This window comes from Phragmites australis, chromosome 2 (genome assembly GCF_958298935.1).
Source record: "Phragmites australis chromosome 2, lpPhrAust1.1, whole genome shotgun sequence".
NCBI lineage: Eukaryota > Viridiplantae > Streptophyta > Magnoliopsida > Poales > Poaceae > Phragmites > Phragmites australis.
In genome coordinates, this window is record NC_084922.1 from 34,391,857 (window position 1) to 34,401,767 (window position 9,911).

A 9,911-nucleotide genomic window follows, 5' to 3' on the forward strand; every position below is an offset into this window, starting at 1 on the left:
CACATAATGTTTTCAATTTAAGGAAAAATATTCTAACAGGCCCATACTTATCACTAAGGATGAAAAGTAAACGAGTAGATTCACCGATGGTTGACGTGTTATAGTATCACTTTTCTTTTCTGTTTTCTTTTTCAGAACAATGTATATTATAATAGCATTTGATCAGCCAATGCTCGCTCAAGTCAATGAACATGGAGTTCTCCGTGGGACTGCTATAAGAAATTTTGGCAATAGGTTGTCACGACATTGAGCATGGATCAATCTTCATTGCTAACAAATAATGTTTATGATATCATGACAAAAGATTCTGATGAACCAGTGGCAAAGCATCTTCTTGCAATCCATAGTTCATCAATAAAGAATACAAACTGACCCATTAGGTCAAGTAACTACAGCTCTCTCAAGAAGAAAAGGTAACTACAGTTAACAATAGATTTGGATTACTTTTCCTTTTTGTCAAAGAATAAATGTCATATCAACCTATAATCCAAGATCTAGACCATTATTTGTTTTAAAAAATCTAGAACGAAAAAACTACTAAAAACAAGGAAGGCTCTATATATCTGACGAGCGTTCACTATACACTATCACTTCTCCAAGTTAAAACATTCAAAATTTTGCTCTAATTTAAAAACGTCATCTTGCAGCTTTCAGCTTATAATTTTAAACATTGGAAACTAAGTCTTTCAGCTTGCAATTTGAATTCAATAATACTAATAAAATAATTATTTGCTAGCTAGTCAACTATTGGATTGATGCTCACTGGCTAGATAACAAAATGCCAAAAACAATATATAAAGCTGCCCTAATTTACAAGTGTACGCGAGCCGGTATTGTTCATTAAAGTAAACGATTTTGTATCAAATGCAAGTTGAGAGTGTATATACAACTTATATTGTCATATTAATGCTACTTCCAGTACAAGATTGGCTCATAAGTATTGTCACGTCATTACCTTTTTATAGAGAACAATGTGATTACGATAAGACCAAATTAAGAGAAGGGTTATACTAGGCGAAGCTACGCTTTTTCTTCGATCACCAAAGTTTGTGAGGATAACATATAGCATGGCCATCTAATGTTTCTTTCTTCTCATTTCTTCGAGCCAGACAAATCGAAAGAAATACCAGAGGAGAATCAAGCAATCACAAATTTATCATGTTTTTTTTTCTCGATAAAGCAACCAACATATGGCTCAAGCTACCACTCACAAAGCTCCTACTTAATACTTTATCAAAATGGCTTAACAAGTAAACAAACTTTTGCGAAGGTTTATGGTGAATTTGCACGAGGATGAATCCCTACCGGTGCTTTGGTTAAATAAGAAACCTACTCTACAACCCTATGCTACCGGTTGCTATAAATTCCATTGGCCCTTGGGCTACAAGCAGCGACGCTATTCGGGGCATGATCAAAGAGTCGTGAAGTAATGATACTCCATATTTGATAGAGTAAGTTACTAAGTGAACATATTCGTATAGACCCCAGCATAGCCAGGGTTCTCTTCACGTAACAACATGGCTATGGGCACATATGTGTGGTGCATTTTATGAGCATTTTGGGAGGGAGGGAATAGAACCGTCTGGCAGTCTCGTAGCATGAGACTTATAAAAATAGAAATGTAAGTTTTATATTTTTAAATTATTATATCAACCTAAAATATAAGAAATAAACTAAAAATTTACTTTCATCCAAAACTACTTATTGGATACTCATTTACATCCATCTCCGCGTAGGACCCGGAGGCCGCGCGGCCTGCTCACACGTGACCCTCCTAGCCTGTCCGACCCCTTTCTCCTCTCGGTTTGATCTGCGCTGGCTGCCTTTGTCCTGGACTACTCTGCTCGTGCTTGGACTACACCGTAGCCGCTGCCTACGCACGTCCTCCTGTGACGGTTCGGAGTAGTGGGCTTGTAAAGAACTGGTCCCGAAACAAGCTCGAAAAATCATGTACTACTTTGGAAATTCAACGTTGGAGTACTAGTACTACTATTCTGGAGTAAGAACTGGTCCCCAAAATATTGGTGATTTGAAAGTGAACATTTATATGGGGAGGAAATATGGGGTACCAGATCCAAGAACTAGTATTACGGATTATGGTAAGAAATAGGGTGACCACTTGTTCATTGGTCGGCAATTCCCAAGCTTATTTCTAAAGCTCACCGTTTCCAATGCAATACTTTAACTTCCAAATTCACGGTCCAGAGTACGAGTAATGCGCGACGTGTGACGCACATGATAGCACATCCGTCTCACATCTTGTATACAGATAGAGTAACACAGCATTTAGAACACCGGGAAAATCCCCTATTCCTAAACGAAATGAGTTATTTTCGTATGAAATTACTGAACATAATTCGGTTTTACCTTAAGACCAGAATTACAAGAGCAGTAGTTATCCTGTAAACACTACCTGAATCATCAGTATTTTACAAGTAACTACACACGTGAAATCAATTCATTATATAGCAATTTTAAAAACTATGATAGACAAATAATTAAAGATTGAATATATTTTTAGAATATATGAAAAACAAATATTAGATATCTATGTATAAAAGACAAATAGTTAGATATTAAATATATTTTTGGAATGAGAAATATAATCCAACTTTACACAGTTTCTATTTGATCAACTCGGTTGAACAGTAAAGATCGCATGAATCGATCATAATTGATAAATTATATAAAAGTACAGTTGTATAGATATAGAGATGAAATTTTTTGCTACAGGACATAACTAAAGTGTGGCTCTTTTTGTAAGACGCGATTTTTTTTATATATATATGCTGATGGACACTTTAGAAATATGGATACTTGCCCGAAGACATCACGGGCATTAAATATTATTATTCACTCTTAAATAGGATCAAATTATCATTTTTGCCCTTAGGCCCGCATGTCAGATTTATCTTCAACCTCTTGCTCCCTTTTCTATTCTCCTTTCCTCATCCCCTCCCAAATGTTTTTTTCGCATGGTAGAGGGTCAACCGTAGCCGAGCTCAAGCCAAACGGCCACGTGCATTAGCATCCATGGAGCGTGGGGAGGCTCTTTGCGTCCCCTGCTCGGTCGGGGATGGCTCAAAGCGGCCAGTAGACGGCAAAGCTCATGGCGACCATGGATTTATGGGGAGCTGTGCCACAGCTTGACCAAAAGAGGGAAGCAATGCGTCGAGCACTCGAAGGTGAACTTAGCCAGGGGGAATTCGGTCCTCATGCACTAACAGAGCACAGACGACAACGGTGAGATGGCACAACGGAGCGAGGTTGCATAGCGGAGGGGCGACCGTCGTCGAGCTTGAGCCAAACGCCCGTGAGCATTGGCAACCATCGAGTGTGGGGAGGCTCTTTGTGACCTCGACTCCGTCAGGGATGGCTCAGAGCAGTCGATCGATGGTAAAGTAGCTCACAGTGGCCATGGAGGTTAGTGGACAAAGAAATGGCCGGTGCGACTCAGTGGGTTGCAGATCCAGGATGATGTTGGGTCAAGGGAATATGCCAGGGGTGAGGAGGATGTGGGAGAGAGGGAATGGATGATGGCTCACTGTGGAGGACGAATTTGGCGGTGGCGCATGCAGTCCTTTGGCTAGAGGTGGAGAAGAAAGGCCGCATCGCGGTAGCTTCCAGTGGGAAGAGGGAAAATGGATGGCGACTAAGGCTTCAGGGGCTCTTGACGATCTCCTCTGCAGTAGGTCGACGACCGAAGAGCCTTGGAAGGTGGTGACAAGCTCGGTCAGCGGAGAGGACATGGGCGAGCACCTTGAGCGCGTAGAGGGAGTCAGCGTTGGCAGCAACTGGAACACGGCCTGGTTGGACAGCAACACGGTACAAGGCGGTGTTAGGAACTACGTGACGTAGGCTTTCGGACGAACGCGCTCGGCAGTAGCTGTAGGAACACGCACAACAGAGCTTGGCCACCGGGCGGCGCCACCACCTCGGCGCGACACAAGGCTCGGCCATCGGGCCACAACCTGACCACAAGACGGTGAGAGGCTGGCCGAGCTGTAGCCTCTAGGGCGGGCGGTACCGCATCTTGCGAAGGGTGACGATGGCTCTCAGGAAGGGGCGACAACGACTCTCATGCAGGGCGGAGGTGGAGAGATGGCAATGGGGAACGAGACGAGAGGGGACACGCAATGAGCCGGGGACATCTAATTTCATTTAAAAAAAAATTCTCACCCAAATCATTGGATATAGTATTTTTAATGGCTAGAGTGTGCTATGACAAATAACCATATTTAGTAGTGTCCGACAGCATACATTAGAAAAATTGTATCCTATAATAAAAATCACACTTTAGTTATGTCATGTAGCAAATTTTAACTAGAGATTATATAGGAGCAGGCCTATTCATGGGCAACCCGTCTCGAGAAACCCAACCTGATTAGTACACAAGCTAGGCTTGGATTTTAAAACATAGACCCACAGTTCCAGCCGAATCGAGCTCGGGCTTCAAAACAGGCATAAAACCCAAAAAACCGAAAAAAAACCTGACCTCACTCGAGAAAAAACCTAAATCTGATCAAAAAATCCAATATAAAACTAAGCTCAAACTTAGCAACCTGATCCGATATCAAACTCGAGATAGACTCAGGCCCGTGAGTTTCTTTTGGAAGCCCGATCTAAAACCCGATGAACAGCCATATATAGAAGCATAGAAACAAAAGGATGGACCCACCTTAAAATCCCAATCTTGTCCTTTCACGATGCTCCGGGGGACCAATCATTGCGCCTCTGCAAGTTGATGGCCGGTGAGAAAGAGAATCTGAATGAAAAGAAGACATCCTTGCCCCTACGGATCGAAGACCAGGAGACCTTACGTGCTTATATAAGCAGCCGTGGTTATCACGATATCCTTGTGGATATATCCTAATAATTTCGTAACATATACGCCGGAGAAACAGAAATTCGCGGGGAGAAAATGCAGGTGGCGCAGCCTAGATGCTCTACCTGTCACGTCCCGTGATGCGCACGTGATGTGCTCAAGTGACAGATGTCCCGATGGAACAGAACCTGGCCTAACATGCTACTTTCTCTTTCTTTTTTTCTTCCAATGATATGCGAGTCTACCTTACTTTTCCCTTTTTGAAATCTGAAAGAAATAGTACGACATGAGATTATAGACATGTTTGGTTGGTCCTTAATTTTTTCCTAGCTAAGCTAGAGAAAAATATGGGTCTATGTCATATGAGTCTTAGGATCCAGAAAATTCGGTACAGCCATGGTTTTTGGCACTGGCAGCGAACAAGACACATAGGCAAAAGATTGTGCCGAGACTAACATTAAGTGCCAACATGTTATGGACTGACCAAACATGCCCTTATGCATATGTGCATGTATATGTAATAGCCGGCAACATGTGTTATGCCTACTTAAGACATACTTCATTCAGTCACAAAAATTTATAAAACCCTGTAACATTATATAGATATTTGCATGACAATTGCAGGCATATGATTTTTATGTTTGTAATATAAATATTTTAATATACATTGGTAATCAAGTTTTTTAAGTTCGACTTCAGGTAGTAGAACCAAAATGACATCTTTTCACGTCAGGAGGGAGTAGGTGTGGAAACCAACTCTTTTTCTTTCTTTTTCGATGAAAAAGAGCATATGTATCTTGTTTATTTTTTTACTACCTTTGTTCTGAAATAGATATCTTAGAATGCATGCAGTCGGATTTTAGAAACTTTGATCATTAATATACACAAAATTATTAGGATTTGTCACATGAAAATAATAGTAATAAATTTGTCATGAAAAATACTTTAACATCATCTAATTTTTATCAACTTTTATCAAGAGGTAGTTATCAAAAATAATAATCAAACGTGTTTATTAAAGATCGTGTCGATGTCTTAAACGATAAGTAAAAGAAAGTGAATGTAGTATTAAAGAAAGCATGCACCTTTCACTGGAAGCTTGATATATAACTTGGTCCACGTGAAGAAGCATGCCCACCTGTTACTGAAAGCATGATAATTTAGTCGTCCGCGCACAAAGTCACTGGAACTTGACACCAAAGTGAAAGTCTCTCGATGCAAGAAAACAGGTGGAACAGTAGTACTGTTTGTGCTAGGAATTATATGGATCCGTTAATTGGGCTAATATGGAACAGTTCCTTTCAAAAGGGACGGCTTAATTTTATGAGCTTGTCATGGTACTCTTTGCATTTATATTTTCAGAAAATGGCCTGTCAAATTTGGCACCAAGTTAGACCCCATAAGGTTTGACAAAGGTTGGTGTCATTTCTTCATTGCAACAACTGGGCCACATAGCTGCCTCAATCACATGTTAGGTGGTCTCCAGCTCACAAGCTATATGCTCCATTGGTTCATCAATAAGAGATCGAAGAGGCTTTGTAAGCTATCACACCTACCACTGGGAAAACAACATGCAATCCCAGCTAGCTCCGCTCTCCTCTAACGATAGATCGATCCAAATGCATTGGCAGTTGGCACAGTACCTTTGTGAACTCCAAAGCTTCCATTGGATACATAAAACTTTTTGCCTTTTTGTATGAAGTACAGGATGCAGCCTACAAGCTCCATTTCGCCGTAAACAAGCAGCATCAGTTCGAGATTTCCGAAAGGAATGGTTTTTTAGTGTAATTTGGTTGGTAAACCATTGATTGGTGTGCACACCAACCGTAATGTCAAATCGTCGAGTACATGGTTGTTAGTGTGTCGCTTTTATTCGAGGATTTTTTTAGCTTAATCAATGGCACATGCCTTCCACGATCTGCAGACATGTCATGGTGCGGGGGAATCTCGAGCAAGCCGAGATACCATGTCATCCTCCTTCATCAACACTCTAGAATCTTCTTTTTAAGTCATCACAAGGCAAATGTCTGAATAAAAAGAGAAAGTATAAGTATAAACTACAAAGTGGTAAAACCATATGAACAACAATTGTTACCTAACCCAGTGATGAATTCTCTTCCTGCCTTCTAGGAATATAACACGTTGGATTTTTCATTTTTGCAAAACATTATGTATTCACACATATAAACTAACACATGTCACTTCATGCGGGACAATATCATGTTTACTCACATGCTACCACATGCATAAGGGTGCTAATGGATTTTAGTTGGGTCTACATTTGGATGGGTGGGAATGGGTTGATGCTGCTAACGGTTTGGTTCGGTTTGGTTGTGAATTTTAGTTTTTGGGTTCAAAATGGTTTCAACCCGTGAGGGGAAACACTTCGTAGTAAATGGGCTTCAACTTTTCAGGACTCAGGAGTGGTATTCTGGTTTGGTTTGGTAGTGGCATTGTTCGTGGGGGCCACCAGCAAGTAAAGAAAACGGCATGTCCTTTTCGTCTTCCCCAACCACACTTTATTTTTCTATCATTGCTTGTGTTGTGCGTGTTGAAAATAATAGTACATTTAGATTTAATTTGATTCAATTTTTGATATAAGTATGAACATGAACAATTTCTGATTTAATTTGATTTTATGTCTATATGTTATCAACATACAAGCATAAAATCTATCAATTTTATTAACAACAAAACCCGCAGATGTTAATGTTCTATCAAACGTCTTATGCAATTATTTAGGAGCTTGTTTAAGGCCATACAAAGATTTTAACAACTTACATACCTTGTTCTCGTGATCTTCTACTAGAACCCTATCAGACCGATCCATATAGACTTCGTCATCTAACTCTCCATTAAGAAAAACTATCTTAACATTCATCTGATGAACGAGAAGACCATGTGATGCAGTTAATGAGAGTAGTACTATTATTGTGGTTAGTCTAGCGACAGGTGAATAAGTATCAAAGAAATTTTCGCATTCTTTTTAGATATAACCCTTGGCCACAAACCGTGTCTTAATACTTTTCAATAGTATCATCAGACTTAAGTTTCTTTTTGAATACCTACTTACAACATACATGTTTACAACTATAAGGTTGTTCTGTAACTTCTCAAATCCCGTTGGCGAGAATAAAATTCATCTCGCTACGAACAACCTACTTCCAGTAGTCTGCATCTAGAGATACATAAGATTCTGAAATCGACTTGGTAGTATCATTCATAAGGTACATAGTGAAATCATCGCCAAATGATTTTATTGTTCTTTGTCTCTTATTCCTTCTCAGAACTTTATCGTCATCCTCCTCAGGAACTAGCTCGAGTAATTGTTCTGAATACTCGAGTGGTGTGATAGATTCATAAATTATCTTAGAGGTTTGACTAGAAGTGTCAACAAAACATCTCTCTACTATGCCTTAGATAAACCCGTAGTATCTAACATGGTATTAACCAAATCAATCAGGGTGCAGTTCTTACTCTCGGCTATCCCGTTTGATTGAGGTGAATATGGAGGTGTTCTCTCACGAATAATTTCATGTTTCTTACAGAATAAGTCAAAATCACTCGAGAAATACTCTCCACCACGACCCGACCAAAGTCCTTTGATTTTCCTTGTTTATCGAAGGGACATATTTGCACGTTCCTCAGCTATACAATCTTTCTCGAAATCAACTTCAGATGTACCGTGCCAACACCATGAACAGGAGTATGAGACCCATTCCCCATTAAGATGGAAGAATCTCTAGCGATCTGATAAGAAAAGAATATTGAACTGTTAGCACATACGTATACATTAGCCCTATTATCAATCCGCTAACTGGTAGACTGATTCACTGAAAGAACAATAGGTAGATTATCATACCCACTAGTTTCATCTCCAGTGTTGTCAATGGTTACGTTGACAGACTTGGTGTTCTTCCCTTGATTAACCTTTCTTCCTTTGTGGTCTTGACAATCTTTGGTCAAATGGCCAACCTCGCCGCACACGAAGCAAGGTTTATCATCTTTGTTTGTCTTCTTCTTCTTGAAGTTAGTGGTTTATTTGGTCTTATTATTTTTTCCTTTGTACTTATCGTTAGAGAACTGTTGCACCAAATTTACGTTAGACTGTCCATCGCCTCCTTTGTTATGCACATCTTTAGCTCGAGCTTTCTCCTTAATATCAAGAGACGCGATCAGACTCTCAATAGAAATCTCTTATCTCTTGTGTTTTAAAGTAGTGGCAAAATTTCTCCACAAGGGATGCAATTTGGCAATGATGCCCTCAGCTACAAACTTGTCAGGTAAGGTACACTTTATGAGCTCGAGTTCTTTTGCAATGCACTGAACCTCATTAGCCTGCTCGATTACCGATTGATTATCGATCATCTTGTAGTCATGATATTGCTCTATGATATACAGTTTATTGCCTGTATCTGACGCGCCACATTTTGCATTCAATGCATCCCACAACTTTTTTTTGTGTCCTTTATGTGCATGTATACATCACAAAAATGATAGGCAAGAGCGCTAAGAACACATTCTATAAAAAATGTGTTGGCTTTCTCAAACTTATTCTCCTCATCAGAGGAAAGAGTTCCTTCAGGCCGCTAGACCAACCTAGTAGCAATTCATTGTCGTAAGCCACAAAGTGACTTTGACCTGCCATCTCCTAAAGTACACACCGGTAAACTTGTTCGGTCTCAGTGCATCGGCAAAACCAGTCATCATTAAATCAAAGTGCCTACAATAAGATTTTTAAATTATTGGAAATAATAACATTTTTAAATTTAATTTAATTCAATTCCTAATATAAAATGAACATGAAAAGACGCAGATAATCAATTATCGACTAGCTCGGACGAGCCCCGACAAGATTCAAGTAGAATCGACTAGAATTCGACCAACCCCAATTAGCCTTGACTAGATACTCGAGAAGGATCTTGACTAGCTCACTCGAAAAATGTATCGACTAAAATACTTGAGTAGAATAATGACTAGTCCACTCAATTAAACACTGGAGTAGGATTGCAATGTATGTATCCGATGATGACGTGAGATGCAGAAGCCCCCGTGATGTCGATGCAGTAGGTGATGACGAAGATGA